General features: G+C 39.3%; 1 protein-coding gene across 3 annotated transcripts in view; it reads left to right on the forward strand.

Moving 5' to 3' along the window:
* The first annotated feature begins 650 nt into the window (after nt 1–650).
* Nucleotides 651–20,887, forward strand: part of LOC149242005 (U-box domain-containing protein 4-like) — a 56,775-nt gene continuing 36,538 nt past the window's right edge. For all 3 annotated transcript variants that reach the window (XR_016246611.1, XR_016246612.1, XM_089374116.1), the window contains exon 1: nt 651–1,082. The gene's annotated coding sequence lies outside the window, so the exon portion shown is untranslated. The remainder of the gene's footprint in view (nt 1,083–20,887) is intronic.

Raw genomic sequence — 20,887 nt, forward strand, 5'->3', positions numbered from 1 at the left:
ATTTAAAATATATTTAATAAAATAAATTAATATAAGATATTTAAAATATAGAATTATCAAAAGTCACTTATAGACCTTTCATATGCATTTGGTCACTTCGCAACTTAAAAATTTAAAATATATTTAATAAAATAAATTAATATAAGATATTTAAAATATAGAATTAAATTTAATTACAATAAATAATTTATATATTTAATAATTTAAAAGTTAAATATATTTTTATTTAAATTATAATTTATTTTCTTTAAAATTTATATTTATAATTAAATAGAGTAAATATTTTATATTTTTATGATATATAAAATTTTTATTTTAATTTATTTATATATTTTAAATGACTTAAATAACATATTTTATATTCTATATAAATCTTTGAAACTAAAATGTGTAAATACGCTGAAACCAAAAATTTCATGGAAAATAAATCAATTATCCAAATAAATTAAATTCTAAACTATATATATATATATTTTTTAAATTATAAATAATTCTTTTACATCTCTCTATTTTTTCTAATACTTCTGCACCCCACCTTAAGTTATCACAAACATTATACCATCAAATTCCAAAAATGAAAACCTCACCATTTTCAATCATTCCAATATTACCCCTTTTCATACTGTGACTTTTACCTCGTTTACTCCTTTCACGATCTGAAGGTTATTTTGTCAATGGATCATTTCTGAACTCCTTCCTGCCATTTACCTCGCGATCACAATAAGTGCATTTGATCTTTCTCATTGACTCTCACGATTTATACTCCATAGCTGTAGTCTCTGACTATTCCTCACGTGATGTATTTGGGTTTTCGCCTAATCTAGTGCACTAGGGTATTGTGATTTTGTATGCAGAGAGAGAGAGCATGGGGAACCGTGAATTTGTCAGGAATATGGGCGCTGCTCTGATTTGAATACGGTTTATAATGTCTGGGACGATGAATCGGAGTGTGTTTGAACAGAATTCAGTTCTCAACGGGCTTGGAAAACATTTGGGTGGGTGAGTATGCCTGACCAGTTCATCATCGGGGGCTCATCAAGGCTTGCTTTGGGAATTATCATCATTTCATGGGCATTATCCAGGTAATGAAACTGCAATGCCCGATAGTTTCTTATTTTTGCAGAGAATTATGTTGGAACTGCTTGTGTTCCACCTAAATGAAATCTCCCTTACATAGATCATGTTGAAGCCTATGAAATACCTTGACCATCATGCGATCACAGGTGGGTAGAATCCCTTGATTGTTCGAAAAGTTGAATGTCATGAATCCAGTGGAAACTTAGATACGGTAGAGCCCTCAAATAGGATTGGGTTTTCGGGTGTAGGTTGCATCTGCCTATTGGGTTAGGGCATAGGGCGACTCTGTAGGATTTGAACTTGTGACGTTTGCTTGGCAGCTGCCACATGCTGATTAATAGGCTGAGCCTCTGTTACCAAAAAACTTAGTCAGGAGACCTGTTTCTTGTTCCATTCCCGTTCCCGTTCCCGTTCATGTTCCAGTTTGCATCTTGACAGTACATAGAACATTACTAATCAATTTTATCGGCCGGGTTACATTTTTTATTCTCCCAAATCCTCTAGCCCCAATTCGTGTTCCGTTCCTTTTCGGGTTTCTTGATTGTCATAGCTTAGGACTGAACTCACTTTGTTTAATGATTGAATCCCTTTTTTGTCTCCAAAGAGACTCCGTGTCTGTTGGCTAAATCCACTTTGTCTCATGTCCGAGCCCGACTCCATAGGAATAATTAGTTTCTCTTTTTAAGGTTAATATACAGAAATATCTGATATTTGTTATTCAATTTGGGTAAATTTTCATTGACGATGCATCTGGATGAAATGTATATGGCAAAAAACAATTTGATTTTGGCTTGGTCAAGCTCAAGGCTCAATCAAAACTCCGTGTTTATTAGTTATCCATGTTCTCACGGAGGCTTGGTCTGCACTGGTCACTTTAGATATGTTATATTTTATATCTTGAAACTGCCTCCGTGGAGTTGTTTTTCTGCAGGAAAGAGGAGACATGCCAAGGTGTCTCTAGGGAAGATATAGATGTACTGTATTTTTCAGGTTACATCCATGTTTGATAAGAGCTATCTATCTATCTATCTATCTATCCATGTCTTGTATTTGCTTGTGTTGTTGTGGGTATTAAAACTGTCATAGAGGCTTCAAAATCCTTACCGGTGTTAGCACTAGGCATGCATCCAGCAATGGATGCAATTTGTGGTATCCTAGGACCTTCACTAGATGATTACCTTATACTATTCAACGGAAGAGAAAATCGTGATCAAAGTCACATGAACCAGACTTGGCAAAAACTTGGCAAATCCAATGTGGAGAGTCAACTTGCTGACATGGCAAAAATTGTCTTATTAAAAATGTCAGGAAACACACACTAAAAAATATGAGGAATATAAGCCCAGCAGAACTTAAACTTATTTACCAAAACTGAGCCTGACCGACTCTGACCAGGAGTTTTGGCAAAGGTTTGACGGCAAAGGTTTGACTCTGCTCATTAGCTTGGAGAGTGGAATCAACTCGCTAGTATTCGCACAGTTATAAAGAGTCCTGTTTCTAATGTTGTGATAATTGTTCATACAATTCTGATCAATTCTGATTGCTGCTGAAGAAACTTGAATCTGATGCAAATAAGATGCTATTCTACAGTTCAGTGTTGCCGAAGTCACAGATTAGTTGATGGGTTCTGTCTGAAATGATTTAGTAGCACAGATTGTGATTCAGGCATTTTTTTCCCATTTTTTCAAAAATTCAGCAGCTGCTGCAGAAAAGTAACTTAAAAGGCGGATTTTCTCATTTTCATTGCACAGTGACTTTTTGCTGAGCTTTTACCCAGTTAATGATTTCAAACCCTTGCTGTTTTTTTGCTGAGTCCAAGTAGTGCAACACTATAACAGATATCTGAAACATACATAAATGCTTCTTCCTTAGCAGTGTTCCTTTTCCCTAAGGCGTGGAACCATAGGAAGTTTTGGCTCCTATTAGGTGATAGGGTCCCAGATTGTGGGTGTTAGTGTTTCCAGACCTGCTGGGTTTGACCCACCCATGGGGGTGAAAGTCGGGTTGCCTGCTGAAACACATGGATTCAAATTGATGGTGAGTCAAACTTGATGTCAACAAGTTTAACTTGCTATGAATAACTCGACCTATGAGTACTTAGTGGGTTGTTCATGGGTCAACAATTTTTGACCTGTGGACCTGTCAGAAAACTCGCCACCTTCTTTTATATATCTGAGAGAGTGAGTTTCTTTGCTTCATTTTCTTCTCTGTTTTTCCCTGATTTCTGCTCATCTCTCCTCAAGTTTTAGCTTACCTGATTTGAACTCACTTTTTTGCCTCTGCCAAGTTTTTTGTGAGCTGAGCCTGGTAACTGCAGTGTTTGGTCCCATCTAGGCATTTGTGTGATCTAGTGCACATCCTCCTTAGCACTCATCAGTTACAATTCAGGTGACAGGAAGCATGAGAACACACCAATACAAACGTGGGAGTCCTTGCACGGATGCTGCATCAAATCTGGTTTATTTAGGTGATCACTGATGTACTATGAATTCCATATGGATAAGAGATTAACCTATGTATTATCGAGATGCGTGTAAGAATGGTTCTTTTCTAGGGAAAGTTCGATGAACTTGAGCTTCTTGTGGTTACAGTGTCTTGGTTATCCATTTCTGAATACATCAACTTGTGATGTTTCGGCTTATTGTTTTGTGCTCTTATTTTGTTGGCTAGATGCTGAATACTATCATTCTTATACACTATCAAGTTCTCCTTGTTGATTATGGTAGATGAATAGATGTGAAAAGTTTCTCTGCTGCACTTGCATATATGTGCATCATTGCTTTGTTTCACTTCTCCATGCTGTTAGGAGTCAGGATTTAGGTTTTGGATTCTCAGCATATTATAGATATGCTTTTATCATGATTTTCCAGGAGCTCCTTTAGTGCTTTTACTTTCTATTCTCACGGATGTATTTTGCAGTCCCATTGACCTATTTGTTGTTATTTGTTGGACATCAATAAAATTATCTTATCATATCTCTCCATCTGGACATAACTTGGTTTTCAAATCTGGAAGGAAAACAGGTTATTAATTGATTTGGCAATATATATAATTTTATTGTGGCTTCTTCAATGCAGTGGTGCAAATATCTCTGATTGGTAAAGAGAAAAAACAGAGTAGAGACCTTGCTGTTGCTCAGGACTCACTTTATATTTCTCCTGATCTTTTGAGTTTCTCCCAAGATTTTCAGGTTGTGAATGATATATTAAGAATTCCTCAGTTCCAAGTTTATTCTTGCTGATATTTTCCGATAATTTTCAATATTTTCCCTGATATTTCCAATGAGTTTCTATTTGGACTCTTGGCAATATATTCCCTGAAACGTTATTTGCATTAATGCTTCGATGTGTGTTTTTCAATGATCTACAAGATGATGTGAAATTGGTTGGGAGTCAATTCAGCTGTTTATTGTTGCCATTGGTTAACTGGTACTTTTGTGATTCTTAATTCATACTATGCCTTCATAAATAACCAAATTAAACTATTTTGAATTGCATCTTCTTGGCGTGATCACTGACATAAGATTTGATCTTGGGTCCCATGTTGTGTGTGAAATTTAAAATGAACAAATGCATCTTTCCTTAGTCACAAGCCCTAAGTAGAATACTATAAAGTTGAGTTATCAGAGTCTAGACTCTAGAGACAACGTGTTCCCCCGATTGTTTCTATCAAAAACCATTCCTAAACAGGAAACAGCCAGTAAACTTGGGGAATTAGGGGGAAATGCTATTCCCACCAAAAAATCCAAAAATATAAAAATAAAAAATAATTAAAAAGGAAGGGGTTCTTCAGTAAATCATTGCCCTGTGCGGTTGATCAGAAGAGAAATTTGTGATACTTTATTTGTATAAGTAATAAATCTGTACAATTAAACCGCTCTTCAGCAGATATATGAAACGTAAATGTTGCTTCTTTAGCACAGTTCTTTCTCCCATAGGCTATGGAACTGCAGGAAGGTTAGACTCCGTGAGGTGACAGAGCCCTATGTTTTCTGCATCCCCTTTAGCCATTTGTTTTATGATTTAGGGCACTTATCCCACAGGAATCATTTACATTCCGAGAAGTACTAGACCCAACCAATATTGTCCTTACAATATATTGGTTTTTCACAGGTGAAGATGTGTGGAAATCCTTGAACTGATGCCATATTAGTTGTGATTTATTTAGGTAGTTACTGGCATTTTATGACTTGCCAATGGAAAAATACATTAACATATATGGCATTGAGATACTCACAGAACTTAATTATTTAGGATTGGTTCTGTTCCAGGAAAGGAAAGTGTGACAAACTTGAGCTACTTATCGTTAGCACGTCTCACGTTTTCTATTATCATTTCATGTGCCCATTTTGTTGGCTAGCCACTAAACACCATCTCTGTTATATGTATTCAGTTTGTTATTACTAAATTTGAGCAATCAATAGATGAGAGGATTTTCTGTTTCTCCATTTGGGCATAACTTGTTTGACAGATCTGGAAGAAAACTAGTTCACAATCTTGGGACGGAAAACTAGTTCACAATTAACTTTTTCATCATGCCTTGTTGCTGCTCAATTTGTGCTTTTTAACGATCTATAAGATGAGGGTCTAAAATCAGTTGGTAGTCCATTCTGCTGTTATGTTGTTGCCATGTTTATTTAGCTACTAATTCTGTGAATCTTATTCCATAATCTGTATGCGTAACTAAAGGGATTCAAGGTATTTTAAATTTCAGCTTCCTGTCATGATGACCAACTCAAGAAACTTAGAAAGGATGAACACATCTTTTGTGAGTCACATGCCCTGACTAGAATACAGAAAATATGTCTTGTTAGAGATCACCTGTTCACTGTACTGCTTAGGAAATGTGGGGAATCGATGGGAAAACGCTGTTTGAAGGAAAATGACATCCCAGCACCTCCCTGCACTAAAAGATGTCTATCCACTCACCTAATTTTAGCCCAAATTGTGATTGTGCTAGACCTCTGGCACGGTATGAGAAATCATTCAAAAGAAAATTTCCTTTAATTTATTTCAAGACATAAATAATAAATGTAAATGTGACATAGACAATTAATCACATAAAAAGTTATGGAAAAGAGAAACTTACCTGTAACATTGGTACAAGTAGTCACATTTGCTAGAGTGAACAAGGCTTTTGTTCATATACGCATCCCAGGAATAGCAGGAATAACAAAACAAATATAATGATTAAGCTGTGATTCAGTTGCCAAAGCTGTACTTTTGGACCCAAAGGTACAGCCATGACATTCACACTGTACTTTTAGCCTAGCCAAACTTTTTAATACTTCTGCTGGAAATCCTGCATTTCTACATGTCTTGGCCTTGCATCTAGCAACTCTTTAAGCAAAGCTTTCTTGATGGTCCTATTTTGTTTTCCATTCCAAAGCTTTCTCTTTTTTTGATGGTCCTCTTTTGATGTTCCGAAGTTGATTTAGGTTTGTAAGTTGCAACCCTTATTTTTTGAATAATTATGTCTTTGACACTTAATTCAATCCTCTGCATATAATATTATCAATATCCTATGTTGCACTGTGTTTTGTGGATTGGGGGATGCATTTCAGGTACCATTGAGAGGTACCCCAAAATTTTTAGGAGATGGCTGGATGTTTTAAAATTGTAGCTGGGACAAGTGTCTCTGCACAGGCTTTGTGTCCAGGCATGCAGAAGATACTTTAATAATTACTTGTTTCAACAGTTTTTTTTCTAAGTTTAACTTACGAAAACCATGATAATTAATTTAATTATTTACTCAGATTTCTAAAGTTTATAACTTTGGAAATTAATATTTCTCTTTTGACTGGATCAAAAGAAAGTGATAAGATCAAATTTTGGCCTTTGATTTTTTCTTTGAAGATCTCAAGGATGAAATAGGGTTATGAGAGAAATTATAAATTGCTGGAATGAGTGGGTGAAGGACACAACTTGGAGATCACATCGAGTGAGAGAGAAGAGGGCCGATTTGGGTGAGAAGAATGAAGGTTGAGTAGTTGAGGAGAAGGGACCGAGTTTGTAGAGAGAGAGGGGTCCTATCCAGGCCGTCATCTACTGAAGAGAGGGGCCATGCCCAAGCTGAGTTTGCAGGAGAGAGAGGCCGATTCTTTATGGCCGAGTTCTCTGCTGGAGGAGAGGCCGTGTCTTAGGCCGAGTTCGCTGAAGAGAAAGGGGCCATACACTGCAGAGTGAAAGACCGTTTGCTAGGCCGTACTGTACAGAGGAGTGACTGTTTTGTATGGCTGTTTTTGGCTGTAAATTCTCTGGAATTGCTGCTGTAATATTTTCTTGATTCATTCTTTGAAGCCTAATAAAATCCCTTTTTGCTAGTTTTTCCCCACTATGGGGTTTTTTAGGGTAAAAGCGAGTAAAAGTTTGTGTTTGGATTTCTCGTTTCTGCTGTGCATAATTTTTTAGAAGCTTAGCTGTGTTAATTGTGCGTAGATTTTAGATCTTTTTTTGTGGGTTTTCAGTAAAATTTTTTTTAGGTATAAAATTTACCGGCACATTAATTGTTTGGTTGGGCTTTAGAGAAACTAATAGGATGTTGATGGTAGAAAATGTTAAAAAAATAGAAAAATAAAAAATTAAAAAATTAAAAAGCAGAGATTGTAGACCATAGGACTATAATACAACTCAATAAATGTAGCATTTCATAAATAATGAGTTTGAAAGACCTTGTCTATGTGGATATTAAACCTCCCCAAGAGGAGTAGATAAAATGTACAAGAACCTAACAAACTTGGGAGTCAAACATGATTGTTGCGATTATCTGCCATTACAAAAACATGCTATATGGTATTTCAACATGAACTGCATAAATAACAATTGTCCTAGTGTGTGTTGATTATATAGCATTGGAAGGTCTTCTGCATAGGCTAAATGTCTAGCATGCAAAAGAGAAATCGTCGTTTAGGTGCTTGTTCGAGAGGAGTGAGTAATTTGATTTCTTTTCTAGGTTAAAACTCAAAAAAAAATATTGATTAATTTTCTTGATTAATGTTGGCTAATTGAGCAAATTTCCAAGGATAAATAATTTAAATATTTAAGTGACTTAGATCTAATCTCAACCAATGATCTAAGTGGGTTAGGATTTAATCTTAGCTGTCTATCACTTTGGGGATTGAGGGCTTGAGATTTTGCTCAATTTGAAATTATAAAAGGAGCCTAAGGGAGAGGACGGAGACACAATTGTTTTGGATAGGTTCCAACAAATTTGCATGAGTTCATTGTAGGTTTGTTAGAAGTTGAGGAAAAGGAAACTGTGCAGCAAAAAGTTTGCGAGGGCAAGGAAGAATTTGTAGGTGGGCTGCACATGCAAGAGCTTTATCAGGAATCTGGATACTCACACATGCTACGCAGCTAGGTGGTTTCAGCCGCACATGTGAGGACAAGGGGCCCTTTGGAGTGTGGCACATGTGAGAGGCAGCTACAGATTTGTTGCTGGGTGAAATTTCAGAAAAAAATTAGGTTTTCATTTGTTGTATTTTTTGAGGGCTTTTTTCCCTGTGAGGGGAGCCCTAAAGTTTCCTAAGAATTTAATGAAGGAGAATTTTGTTGGGCAGATTTTCTGTGTTTTAGTGGCTGATTTATTTATTAGCTGTTTGTGAATGATTTTTTTGGAGTATTTTTTTATGTTGTAAATTTATTGTTTAAAAGTTGAGAACACCAGTGTGTTTATTTTAGCAGTTTCAGAATTTAATTTGAGAATAACTTATTTTCTGGGTGTAAAAATTGTTAGAAAGATAAATCAGATCTAGTGTTAAAAGTTCAACATAGTATCAGAGCACTAGAAACTCTGAGAGAGAAGGAAGATCAGTATCACAAAGGTTTACATTAGCGCATATATATATATATATATATATATGAGCTTTAGTTGAAGAGTTTTGCAGTTAAGGTTTTGATCTAAGTGAATGACTTCTACCAGGTTGAGGTTTGAGCACTGACTGGAAGGGGCATTTAATTTCAGTCCATTGAAGGAGAGAATTTCATTGATTCTTATGGAAAACAACTTATGGGAATTTGCTAATACTGAGATACAGCCTCTTTCAGATGCTACAACACTGGCCACTCATAATTTGAAGGATGTGAAAGCTAGGCACATCATCTTGGACACTGGGAAGGATCATGATATCCCTCACATGTAAGAAAAGAAGACTGCCTATGAGACGTGGACAACTTTGACAAAGTTGTATCATGGTGATAACCAGAACCGAGAGATGGTGTTGAGAGAGAAGTTCAGAAACATCAAGATGAATATATCAGACACAATGGTGTCATACCGCATTGGGGTTTAATAAGTTCGAGATGAGCTTGTAGCTATTGGGGAAGCTGTGCTAGAGGATGAGCTTGTTAAGATAGCCTTGAGTGGGTTTTCAAAACAATGGGCTACCTTTGTGGCAGGGATCCTAGCGCGTGACATACTTTCAGATTGGAATAGAATGTGGGACAACTTCACTCAATAGGAAATTTGGGAGCAACCATTATCTGGTGGACAATGCAGGAGTGGGGATGAGGAGAACCTTGCACTTGCTGGCTAGGCAAAGAAGGGCAAGACAAAGGCCAAGCAGAACCCAAGCGGAGGAGTTAATGCACTGGCTAATAAAAAAAGGACATGAGAAAAGTCAAGTGCTTTGCATGTTAGAAATATGGACACTATGCAGGTCAATGTTCAAACAAGAAGAAGGGCAAGGCAAAGGCACTTATGGCTGCATCTGCACTAATGGATGAGTTGGCCACTAAGTTTGAGAAGGAATTCTCATTGGCGTCTCGTCTTTTTGGCACCATTACATATGAGATGTGGTTGGTGGACAATGGAGCATCTCGTCACTAGTATGGAAAAAGAGCATAGAGACCTACATGTGGAGCTTGGTGACAACACCATGTGTGCAGTAGAGGGTGTGGGAACCATACAATTTCAATTGGATTTTGTTAGTCCAATGGAGGTGAATGAAGTGTTGTATGTACCAGGGATTGAGAAGAATTTACTTTCTATATCAGCTATGGAGAACAAGGGTTATGGGTTCAACTTTATAGATGGACAAGTACTTGTTAGGTTGAAGGGATATGATCCTAGCATGGGGAGATTGATTGGAGGCAAAGAGGGTAATCAATACTTGTTGAGAGGGAAACTAGTACGAGCTCTAGTGTATGACAATGATAACCTGTGTGAGTTGTGGCTTAGGAGGATGGGTCAAATCAATACTTGTTGAGAGGGAAACTAGTACGAGCTCTAGTGCATGACAATGATAACCTGTGTGAGTTGTGGCTTAGGAGGATGGGTCATTTGCACTGTAAATGTTAAAATTGGCAACTAGGGCCAAACTCCATGTGGGTCACCTCATTTATGGCAGTTGATATTTTTCCTAGATTCCTATTGTTGAGAGGTGTAGGATTGATCTAAAGATCATCTGATTCTGACAAGTATTTATGGAGATATGAATTTATTTGTATTTACTTGACAAATTGTCAAGGTCGGCCAACAGTTAAATGTGTGGCACACATGCCCAGTGAATCATATAAATACAAGAGAGGTTGATTCATTTTCTCATCATCTCATCTCCACATCTCTTCTCTCTCCTAGTCTCTTGGGTATGCATAGGAGGAAGAAGACTCTCTCACGTGGGAAGAAGAAAGAGGATGCAGTTAGGGCAGCAAGCTGTGACGTGGAAGGACGCAGGAAGGTACAACAACATGTTTTGGGTGCTAGAAGACTGCGTTGACCAATGTATAGGCTCCCTTGACTGTGGATTTGTGTGGGGAGTCTCTCTCTTGCTAGCCGTAGTTCAAATCAGCCTTGTTGACCTCTGTTTGACCACTGTTTTGGGGCAACATTGACTGGTTAGGGCTGACTGCAGGAGCTGATATATTGACTACTGTTTTGACCATGTTTTGAGGACTATTTTGGGCTGCTACTTATTGTTGTTGAAGATCGAGTTCTTCAATTTGACTAGAAGTCAATCTGGGGCTGTTTGACCAAGTTTGACTTTGCTGATCTAGGGTTTGCTGCTGCTGATATAAAATTACAGAATTCTGATTTTGTACTATTTCTCTCTGCTGAACTATTGAAGATAAAAGAAGATTTGATCAAAGGGTTTCCCCGCATTGGGGTTTGTCCCTAGCTAGCCGCCACATCTTGTGTCTCTTGTCTTGGCTTGTTTTCTGTCGATTGTTTAATGTTCTATCTGCACTTTACTTAATGTATATATGATTGCTAATCTGTGGCTAATAAGAAGAAAAGAAGTAAATTGCTCTAAGCATAGAACATACCATAATTTAACATGGTATCAGAGCTGAGGTGAAGACAAAGCCCAAGCAAGAGCAAGAGCAATCACCGAAGGTTGTTGAAGCAATCTTAAAGAAGTCATGGGGTCCTCAACACACTTCCCTGCTGAAGACAAACTCCGTGAGAATTCTGACTATCACGGATCTAACATTGGAAGAGCAGGAAGTGTTGGACCATGTGAGAGGCAATATTGTTGCACCTCCATCAAATGCATCCGCTGCTACTAGAAGCAAGTGGACCAAGGGAGAAGTCAAAGCAAGGAAGATCATTCGGGACTCTATCGACAAGCGCCTGATGGCCTATGTTTCTGAGTTGACCATTTCCAAGGAAATCTACGATACACTGGTGAGTTTATTTAAAGTTAATTATGCAAATCAAGTTTTGTTCCTTAGAAATAAACTGAAGGAAATTAGTAAGGGTAAAGATGAGAGTATGCATATTTCTTAAGGATCACCGAAATCAAGAATGATCTCCTATCTATTGGGGAAGTAGCTCCTGACAGGGAAATGACACTCACAACTCTTGGAGGACTGCCATTTGAATGGTATATATTCAGGATTACTCTTCTCAACAATAATGTAATTCCTGGATTTGAGGAATTGATGGCAAGATGCATTCAAGAAGAAACAAGGATGGAAGAGCAAGAAATGCCTACACTTAAAGGCCATCCCTCTGCCTTTTCTTCTCATGCTAAAAGAAGAAACAATTCTGGGGCTAAATCCAAAGGAAAGGTTGGACCAAAAGGTGGAAGAAAAGGTCGATGTTACAATTGCAACAAAATGGGCCACTATGCGAGGGAGTGCCTTGATAAAAGGGACTCACACCATGACGATGATCAAAATCACTCTCAAGGCAATCAAAGGAATGGCAGGTCCAATGGCAGAGGTAAAAGAAATGCTGGAAATCAAGGAAGAGGACAACCCTTCAAGAAGGCAAGAAACTCTAGGTATGAATCTAATGTTGTTAACAATAAGCAAGATGAATATTATCTACTAGCGGCCCTCTCTACTACTGCTCCCCCGGACTCGCTAGGAAATTGGCTTATTGATAGTGGTGCCTCAAGGCACTTCACTGGTTACAAAGAAGTTCTCTCTAATCTGATAGAGAAGGAGACCAACCTGGAAATTGTTCTTGGGGACAACTCAAAATATCCGGTGAAAGGCGTAGGGAATGTCACTCTTCAATTGAATCAGGGAAATACAATTCATTTACAAGAAGTATTATATGTACTTGATCCCAAAAAGAACTTGGTGTCCATTTCGGCAATGGAAGACAAAGGCTACAAGGTGGCCTTCATTGATGGCAAGGTACGTGCATGGAAAAACAACTTTAAAGATGCTTTCACTCTTGGGTTTCGAGTTGATTCATTATATCAGGTCAGAGGAAGTCTGCTGGGTGTCATGTCTTGTGACACATCTCTTTAGTCCGAACTATGGCATCGGAGGTTTGCTCACCTTCATTATAAAGCTCTACCCGATGTAAGAAAAATGGTGACTGGGATGTCTGAGTTCAGATTAGAGCAAGAAGGTGTATGTCTGGGATGTGCCGAAGGAAAGCTCAAAAGGGGACCAGTCCCCTCAAGCGAAAGCAAGACCTCCGATATATTGCAGTTGGTTCACTCAGACATATCCGGTATGATGCCTGTGAATTCCTTGGGAGGATATTTATATTACCTCACTTTTACAAATGATTATTCTCGCAAGACTTGGATACACTTCTTGAAAAAGAAGGATGAACTGTTCTCCTGGTTTCGTCAGTTCAAAGCCTTGATTGAGAATCAAACCGAAAAGAAGATCAAGATCCTAAGGATTGATAATGGGACTGAGTATGAATCCAATGAGTTTCATGACTTTTGCAAAGAGGCAGGCATTAAGAAGGAGACTACTACACCATATACTCCTGAGCAAAATGGTGTGGCGGAAAGGAAGAATCCTATGATTGTGGAAGTTGTCCGTGCTATGCTCCATGATCAAAGACTTCCGAAGTTTCTATGGGCCGAAGCTGCAAATACCGCCATATATGTACAAAACTGATGCCCTCATCAAGCATTGGGTTCCAAGACTCCTGAAGAGATGTTCACTGGTAAGAAACCTGACGTATCTCATTTGAGAATTTTTGGAAGTCCTGTATATTTTCATGTGCCGAAGGAGAAAAGGAATAAATTGGGCGCATCTAGATAGAAAGGAATCTTCGTGGGCTATAGCGAAAATACTAAGGGCTATAGAATCTATGTGGCTGGTCAAAGGGAAGTCGAGATTAGCCATGATGTCACCTTTGACGAAGATATGGCTCTTAGCAAAGTTGACAATCTTCCTACTCTAAGGGGATCTAAAGAAGTTGACACCAGGGAACTGAAGGAAAAGGAAGATGAGACGATGCCCGATGTGGAAGAACCTATGGATCCTATTGATCCCCCTCTGCAAGAGTCCTCCTCTTCTAGGAAGAGGCCTTCATGGCTTAGGGGGACACTTAATGATGCTGAAGGGCACACTGCACCCAGGGGAACCTTCCGGGAAAGTAAGAAGCCAACCAGGTATCAAGGATACTTGACCATCATGAGCACGATCATCCAAAATGAGCCTTTGTCATTCGCAGAAGTTGTCAAGCATCAAGTATGGAAGGATGCTATGACTGAGGAATATGAGTCCATCATGAAAAACGATGTCTAAGATGTGGTCTCCAGACCCCAGGACAAAGCAGTTGTCACTTTGAAATGACTTTACAAGATAAAGCATGCAGTTGATGGAAGCGCGGAAAAGTATAAGGCTCGTTTTGTCGCTCGTGGCTTCTCTCAGAAGGAAGATATAGACTATGACGAGATATTTGCACCCACCATCCGCTCAATCATAGCCCTTGTTGCTTCGCAAGGATGGAACCTACATCAGATGGATGTCAAGACTGCGTTCTTGCATGGTTTGATCAAAGAGGAGGCCTATGTGGAACAACCTGAAGGATTTGAGATTCATGATCGAGAATCTCATGTGTGTAGGTTGAAGAAGACCCTTTATGGGCTGAAGCAAGCACCCCGAGCATGGTATGAGAGGATCGATAGCTACTTGATAAAGCTGGGATTCACTAGGAGTGAAGCCGACCCTAACCTTTACTTTAAGGTTGAAGATGACAATCCTTTCATACTGGTGTTGTACGTTGACGACCTCTTTCTAACAAGGGCAGACCCTCTCATTCACAAATGTAAGGAGTTGGATTTTGAGTTTGAGATGAAGGACCTAGGATTGATGCACTATTTCCTAGGACTACAAGTCCGGCAGAAGCCAGGGGAGATTTTCCTATCTCAAAGAAAATATGTGGTGAAGATATTGGAGAGATTCTGTATGGTGGACTGCAAGCCTGTAATAGCTTGACTTAAAGAAGTTAAGTGGTAGTGCTGTCGGACTTGTTTTACGAAATGCTACCGAGTATCGTCAACTCGTTGGAGCATTGATGTTCTTGGTGAACTCCCGTTCGGATATATGCTTTGTAGTTAACACATTGAGTTAACATATGGTTGAGCCTCACCACACACATTGGATTGGTGCCAAGAATTTGTTGAGATATCTTTGTGGCACAAGCACTCATGGGTCGAGATACACTGCCGAAGATGTGAGACTACTTGGATATACTGATGCTGATTGGGCAGGCAGTGTGGTGGACCGAAAGAGCACTTCCGGGTGCTGTTTCTCTTTGGAATCTGCGTCGATATTATGGATGAGTAGAAAGCAGAAGTCGGTGGCTTTGAGCACCGCCGAGGTAGATTACATTGCTGCTAGTATGGCCTCTTGTAAGGCGGTCTGGTTGCAAAAGCTCTTCAGTGAGCTGTTTGGATTTGCATTGCATACCACGTGATCCTGTGTGACAACTAGAGCAGGATTCGTTTATTAGAGAATCCCGTATTTCATGATCGCTCCAAGCATATTGATATCAGGTACCACTATATTAGGGATATGGTGCAGTGGGGAGCAATAAGGCTCCAACATATCGGTACAGATGAACAGGTTGCCGACATTTTGACAAAGCCCCTGGGAAAGGTCAAATTCTTGACTTTCCGAGAAAGACTTGGTGTCGTTCAGAGATCCTCTTATGAGGGTCGAGTATGATGTATTGAGCTCTAGGAGCTCCAGGGGGCGCGAGGTACTTCTTAGAATAACATGCGACCACAGGGCGACTCACCATTCCCTGGTGGTGCACTACGTACAGGGTGAAAGGTTCAACCTTCCCTGTGACACCCCGTGGCGACTGTAGGATAGGATGATTAGTTCTCCTGTGGGCCAGGATGACTAGTTCTTCGTGGCAACTATAGGACAGGATGATTAGTTCTCCCGCGGGCCAGGATGATTAGTTCTTCGTGGCGGCTGTAGGACAGGATGATTAGTTCTCCTATGGGCCAGGATGATTAGTTCTCCTCTGGGCTAGGATGATTAGTTCTCTGTGGCGACTATTGGACAGGATGATTCGTTCTCCTGTGGACATGATGATTAGTTCTCCTATCGAGGCATCCTACCCATGCAGTCTGGGACTCATGGGAAGTACCTCTCATCTGATCAATGAGTAGGGAAATGGGGTTAGGGACAATTAGTAGTACTATCGATGGACGCATCGTTGTATCTACCATACTCCCTATGCTAGGATGACCTCCATTGATCTGGGATCAGTGAGAGTGGTATGGCACACTCTGAGACTGACTTCGGGTCAGTGGAGGATGGTACGATACATCCTCGTTCTTCTTCATAGTTCGAGCATAGCAGAGCAGGGCCAAGCTGTGCAGGGCAGTGCATTTGATGGCTGGGATAGTAGCGACGGTCAAACAGATTGCAGATGGAGTTCTCCCTAGTTGAGAGGGAGTGTTAAAATTGGAAACTAGGGCCAAACTCCATGTGGGTCACCTCATTTATGGCAGCTGATATTTTTCCTAGATTCCTCTTGTCGAGAGGTGTAGGATTGATCTAAAGATCATCTGATTCCGACAAGTATTTATGGAGATATGAATTTATTTGTATTTACTTGACAAATTGTCAAGGTCGGCCAACAGTTAAATGTGTGGCACACATGCCCAGTGAATCATATAAATACAAGAGAGGTTGATTCATTTTCTCATCATCTCATCTCCACATCTCTTCTCTCTCCTAGTCTCTTGGGTATGCATAGGAGGAAGAAGACTCTCTCACGTGGGAAGAAGAAAGAGGACACAGTTAGGGCAGCAAGCTGTGACGTGGAAGGAGGAGGACGCAGGAAGGTACAACAACACGTTTTGGGTGCTAGAGGACTGCGTTGACCAGCGTATAGGCTCCCTTGACTGCGGATTTGTGTGGGGAGTCTCTCTCTTGCTAGCCGTAGTTCAGATCAGCCTTGTTGACCTCTGTTTGACCACTGTTTTGGGGTAGCGTTGACTGGTTAGGGCTGACTATAGGAGTTGATATATTGATTGTTGTTTTGACCATGTTTTGAGGACTGTTTTGGGCTGCTACTTATTGTTGTTGAAGACCGAGTTCTTCAATTTGACTAGAAGTCAATCCGAGGCTGTTTGACCAAGTTTGATTTTGCTGATCTAGGATTTGCTGCTGCTGCTATAAAATTACAGAATTTTGATTTTGTACTATTTCTCTTTGCTGAACTATTGAAGATAAAAGAAGATTTGATCAAAGGGTTTCCCCGCATTAGGGTTTGTCCCTAGCTAGCCGCCACATCTTGTGTCTCTTGTCTTGGCTTGTTTTCTGTCGATCGCTTAATGTTCTATCTGAACTTTACTTAATGTATATATGATTGCTAATCTGTGGCTAATAAGAAGAAAAGACATAAATTGCTTTAAGCATAGAACATACCATAATTTAACAGTAAAGCTCGACCATTATTATGAGAGATAGGCATTGGTCTTCCAGAGTTCAGTCTAGAGTAGGATGGAGTGTGCAAAGGATGTGCACCTGGCAAGTATGCCAAGGTTGCACTTCCAAGCAGCAAGAGCAAGTCCAAGGGTGTGTTGGACTTGATACATTCAAATGTGTGGGTCCTATGTCAGTGGAGTTTATCATGGGATATTGATATTATATGATATTCATAGACAATTTCTCCAGGACGACTTGGATATACTTTTTGAAGGCCAAGGATGAGGTCTTTAGTTGGTTTTAGGAGTTTAAGGTCGTTGTGGAGAACCAGATGGGGAAGAAGGAGAACCAGATGGGGAAGAAGATTAAGGTCATCAAATCGGACAATGGGGGTGAGTATACCTCCAATGAGTTCAAGAATTTATGCAAGGAAGTAGGAAAAAGGGGATGATAAATGCCATATAATCCACAATAAAATGGAATTGCAGAGAGGAAAAATAGGGCCATCATCGGAGTAGCCAAGGCTATGATCCATGATCAAGTTCTGCCTATGTTTTTTTGGGCATGAAACATAATTGTCTATTTGTAGAACAAGTGTCCTCATAAGATTTTGAAGGACAAGACTCCTGAGGGGACCTTCACAAGAGTGAAATCAGAGGTGAGTCACCTTTGCATCTCTAGCTTATGTCTATATACCTTCAAAAAAGAGGACTAAGCTAGAGCCTTCAGTAGAGAAGGGCATTTTTATGCGATACAATGAGACTTCAAAGGCCTATAGGGTCTACGTCTAATGCAAAGGAAGATAGCGGTCAGTAGAGATGTTAGATTCGAGGAGTGTAGGACCTTTAAGAGGTCACATGGATCAGATCTAGTATTGGCAAAGGATTGCGTGCAAGAGGCTTCGAAGGCCAAGGAGGGACCAAGAGCATCAACAGTGGGGGCACAATCTTCTGATCAGGAGGAGGAGCTATATATTCTTTTGAGCTTTGTCAGTAGGAGGTTGAGATGGGCTGAGTAGACATTGAGAGATGTTGACGAGCATGTGGAGGCTCCTAGGAGCACTTCCAGGGAGAATAGATTACCGAGTAGATTTTCCAGTTACAGGGCTTTGATGAGCAACATCAACGTGTTTGAGCCTTCGACTTTTGAGGAGGCAATAGACCAAGAGGTTTGGAGGGATGTCATGGTGGAGGTGTACAACTCCATCATGAAGAATGGTGTCTGGAAGTTTGTATTGAGGCTAAAGGGAAATCAATGGTCACTTCTCGATGGGTCTATATGATCAAACATGCAACATATGGCAGTGTCGAGAAGTAAGGTGAGGTTCGTGGCAAGAGGGTTTTCTTATAAGGAGGGAGTAGACTATGGGGAGACTTTTGCTCCTGTCGCCAAATATGCATCTATTCGGGTAGTTATTTCCATTGCATCAGAGATGGAGTGGAGGATATATTAGATGAATGTGAAGATTGCCTTCCTTAATGGGGTCATTTAGGAGGACGTGTATATTGAGCAACCTTAGGGACTTGAGGTGCATGGGAGGGAGTTCCATGTATGCAAGTTGAAGAAGGCATTGTATGGACTTATTCAGGCACCTCGAGCATGGTACTCAAGGATTGATGGGTATATGCTAGGCTTGGGCTTCACCAAGAGTGAGACAAATTTCATATTGTACTATGTACTTGTGTTGGGCTAATTTATGGAGTAAATTAACACAAGTATTTCATTATCAATCTAGGTTTGTAGAACTTGGAGGCATGTCCAAAATGTATGGATATCAGATGTAGTCAAGGTTAGAAGATAAAATATGAAGAATTGAGGAAATACATATTATAAATATAAATCTAATTAAGTAATTTCTAATTCACTTATGCAATATATGTGAGATGAAGTGGCTCCTAACTTAGGAGAACCAGTTGTGTCCTTCTTCTAAAATATTACTTCATGAAATAGAAATAAAAAACCCACTAATTGACAATAGCTTTAAGATGCATAAATAAATAATGAAAGAGGCTCCTAACTTAGGAGGTCCTTGCTGTTCCTCATCACAAATTCATTCATCATAATACCATTGTTAGAAAACTAGAAATTCATAAAATTACTTGAAAGCAAGAAAGATGAATTTTAGTTTTTATTCATTAATCCAATAGAAGGAGGGTTCAACTTGAACATTGGGTTGTCCCTTCATATAAATATGATAAATAAACCAAGATTCATCAACAAACATAAATCATCATACATCAAATCAAGCAAGCAAATCTGAAAGAAAACTAGTTTATGAAAATCAAGCTAGATTAACCGTGAAGTGTATTTAGCTTGGAGTGGGGGCCCTCCACCCTTGCTTTGCACACTTGAAAAGATTATCAGCTACTGCAAACTCAGTTAATCATCGACACTATTGAACAACAAAATGAAGGTAGCACAGGTTCCTTAGATTAACTCAAAGTATTCATAAGTCTCAATATAAAATTATACAAATTCTACATACCATAAGCCTTCAATGTTTTGGCTTAAATAGAAGAATATGAAACAAACTGATCTAAATGTCTATTCATATCCCACCTATTCAAGTCAAACTCATCCATCTTATCACTAAAAATATGGAAAATCCCATGAAATCATAACACTGCCCTATTTCCAAGGGATTTCCTGAATGACTGGTTATGTTTGACCAACTTTGGCTGGGCCTGTTTAAACTTGGTTTGACTGAACCAATAGGAGTTAGTTCAACCCTAGTTCTCAAGCTTTCCATAAATGTGTTTAGCTCGTGCTCAAGTGTCCTGCAAATATGACATCCAAGTAGCCATTACGGAAATTTCTGATTCTGTCCAAAAATGCACTTGAAATTTAATTTTCATAAAAACATCTAAAAATTGAAAAACTAAATTTATATACCTGAATATGCATAAATACATCAAAATGAGGTGTATGTGATGACAAATGGATGGAAAATATAGAAATTAAGTATGTTTTCTTAAGCAAAATTGGACTAAAAACGAGGGCGAACAACTTGCTGACGGTGTTCCGCTCATCTTGATGCTCTATTGGATATCTTTTTGACAGGATTTAAGAGACTCATAAAGATGTGCAAGGGGGACCTTGCTTTGGAGTTTGAGATGAAGGATGATGCACTACTGTCTGCGATTGGAGGTGTGGCAACAACGGGGAGAGATATTCTTTGGACAAGGCAAGTATGCAGTTGATCTCTTAAAGAGATTCAGGATGGAGGATTGCAAACCCATGTCGACACTATGATCTCACGGTTTAGCAAGAAGCAACACTTTAGCTCGGCATAGGTTCAATACATGGCTGCATGTCTGTTGAGCTATGAAGCTATATGGCTTAGAAAAATGCTCACAGGGCAAAATGGTCACATGTTTATGAGGCCTTGAGATGTGGCTGTTGACCACTTTGTGTCAACGACCCCATAGCAATACCCCCCCTTTTTCACAAAAGGGATCTATCATGTTCAAGTGTTCACATCATTCAGATTTCATCATCAGTCGACAGTTTGTTAAAGATGTAAACCCATTCTGCATGGTTATAATGTAAATGATCTTAGTAAGACCATCATGTATGTAACAACCTAGGTAAGCATAGTATTTTGGTGACGATTTCTATCCTAGGAGGTTTTTTGTCTCATTGATTCATCTGTGTCTCTAGACACAAATGATCGACAAAGTTTTTCCCTCCAACCTCACCCCAAAGCTAGGGTGGAT

This window comes from Pinus tabuliformis, chromosome 8 (assembly GCF_031772625.1).
Source record: "Pinus tabuliformis cultivar Carrire ecotype Pingquan chromosome 8, CPIR1, whole genome shotgun sequence".
Taxonomy (NCBI): Eukaryota; Viridiplantae; Streptophyta; class Pinopsida; order Pinales; family Pinaceae; genus Pinus; species Pinus tabuliformis.